The sequence below is a fragment of the Palaemon carinicauda genome, chromosome 29, assembly GCF_036898095.1.
Source record: "Palaemon carinicauda isolate YSFRI2023 chromosome 29, ASM3689809v2, whole genome shotgun sequence".
Lineage (NCBI taxonomy): Eukaryota > Metazoa > Arthropoda > Malacostraca > Decapoda > Palaemonidae > Palaemon > Palaemon carinicauda.
This window is the reverse complement of record NC_090753.1, coordinates 84284492-84287253: the sequence shown is the minus strand read 5'-3', so window position 1 is coordinate 84287253 and position 2762 is coordinate 84284492.

Genomic DNA, 2762 nt, shown 5'->3' with positions numbered 1-2762 from the left:
ATTATTAGTGATATTTTGGTCTAAAGAGTTTACGTTACAAGAGAATTTTAATGAATTTATGAAGTAAACCTGAAACTTGGTTTTAGGTGTGTGTACTTTTAAGTATAATTTACACGCCTATTAATACAGCTGAAGCAAAAATGTAGTAAATACAAGTTTGTATGAAAGGAGGGTTACAACATTAACAATGCGCTCCCGTGAGTTTTTGACTTGACATACTTAGATGGCTGATTAATATTAAATTTACCTTTAATTATGTATGTTGTATAAAATACAAATTTACTATTGTTTAAATAACTGGATTTTACATTTTTGCTAATAGCTAAGAAGGACTATAAGCTAGCATTTAATGTGATAAAATAAGTTTATTTTTAAATGGTTTTGAAAATATGTAAAAATATTCTCAACATATTTAAAGGTCAATAATGAATGGTAGAGGCAAGGGACAGTGACAATGCATGAGCAGGACAATGCCCTAGAGACTTGCTATATATATGATAACGCCCACTATACTGTACGCAAGTTAGGACCGGGAAGGGCCAGACAATGGCTGCTGATGCCTCAGCAGTTGACCTATAGGTTCACCCAAATAATATATTTTTAGCATAAAAGGATTGAGAAGTTGCAGATGCTATCAGAAAATATCTTACTTGAGCGGGTCTTAAAACAGCTCCAGCAGACTGCAAGGCAGTGACGTTGAAAATAGTCTACCACAATTTTACCAGCATTAATTTTAGCGTTTAGTGATAACTAATTTCCTATTATTGGCTTTGCTTTGTCGATTTGTCTTGCGTAAATACAAATATCTAATGTATGGATATCTGAAGCTTCAATGCCTTGAGATTTTCAGTAAGTTAGCTAAAATATCATTGATTTAAAGTACACGAAGAAATAAACCCACCAAATTTCTAAGTACGGCAGAAATTATTGCAAAACTTGCAATAAACACTAGTTATCTCGGACAAAAGCGCGTTTAATTATTCAATAATTCACTTTTATTTTATATTTCATCACTAATCGATAAGTTATTACACAGAAATGGTCATTACTTACAAGCCAATTGGCTTTTTATTTTCGATTTTATTAGTATTACTTTTAATTGAATATAACTATTTAAAGCATTGCATTCATCGCTTTCAATACCTTCGTTTATTGCATTCTTTAATAATGGTAATGATAATAATCCCAATAAAGATAATTAGCATTTCTTTATTGAATATGTTCAAGATTATTGACGATTGAGGCTCAATTTAACGATTGTTACTTCTACCTCCACACATTTCTCCAAGTTTCGCATTGCTCCACTACGGCCGAGTAATTAATGGGTACATACTGTATTATTAATATTATTATATTATTATTATTATTATTACTAGCCAAGCTACAACCCTAGTTGGAAAAGCAAGATACTATAAGCCCAAGGGCTCCAACAGGGAAAAATAGCCCAGTGAGGAAAGGAAATAAGGAAATGAATAAATGATGAGAAAAAATTAGCAACAAATCAATCTAAAAACAGTAACAACGTCAAAATAGATGTCATATATAAACTATTAACAACGTCAAAAACAGATATGTCATATATAAACTATAAACAGACTCATGTTAACCTGGTCAACATAAAAACATTTGCTCCAACTTTGAACTTTTGGCCTCCAGAGAGACAAATGAATTTCAATCCTCTTCCTTCTATTAACGTGTCCTTTTCCGTATTTGTATGGGGTAAGCACGGTTGCCTTCTTTTTGAAGGACACTGCTTTGGCTTTTCGGTAGACCGTCTGTAGTCCAGATCGGCTGCCCTGGCTGATATCGCTTAGACTCTGGTGTGAATCCAACAAAATCTCTCCCCCTATTACACACACAAATATGCACACATGTATGTATATGTATGTATGTATGTATGTATGTATACTAAACTTTTTTAATGTAAGTGTTACTTTTAATACTGCTGCTAAAATGACAGGAGTTTCTATCTGAAATGTGGCATAACTTTTCCGTCATTCCCCTTACTCTTGGATATTAATATTTCTTTGCTATTTTTACATTTACAAGCCTTGTAAATATTTTCTCGTTTGGTCTAGATTTGTGTGTGTGAGAGAGAGAGAGAGAGAGAGAGAGAGAGAGAGAGAGAGAGAGAGAGAGAGAGCTCTGCAAGTTCTGGGAATAACTAGTTCTCAAAACCGCGACCCTGGTCTTAGGGCAGTTACATTGAAGTCAGTGTTTAAGAAAGTTAGTGTACCCTTGTCAGCTTGAGCCCAAATTGCTAGGATCTCATCTATATTTCTTGGACTTTAGGATATCATATACATAAGAATCCCAGCAAGTTTGATGACTGAAAAGGAGAATCCAAGGTAGTTGAATCAGTAGTACTTCCAAAGTTCAAACTCGCAGCAAATATTTTTTTTTTTTTTTTAACAGGCTGACATAAGTCCTTTTATAGTTTACATATCAAATATCTGTTTTAATGTTGTTAATGGTTTTAAAATATTCCAGTTCAATTTCTCATTACTTCTTAGATCGTTTATATATTTCCTTATTTCCTTTCCTCACTTGGACATTTTTCCCAATTGGAGCCCTTGGGCTTATAGCATCTTGCTTTTCCAACTAGGGTTGTTGGTTGGCTAATAATAATAATAATAATAATAATAATAATAAATTGTTCGAATGGCTGTCGCAAACATCAGTTTCCAGATTAGACTGGAAAAAGTCACCACTTCTGGATCCGTACAACGCTTTTCCAACCGGTATGATTAATTGCCCTGTAG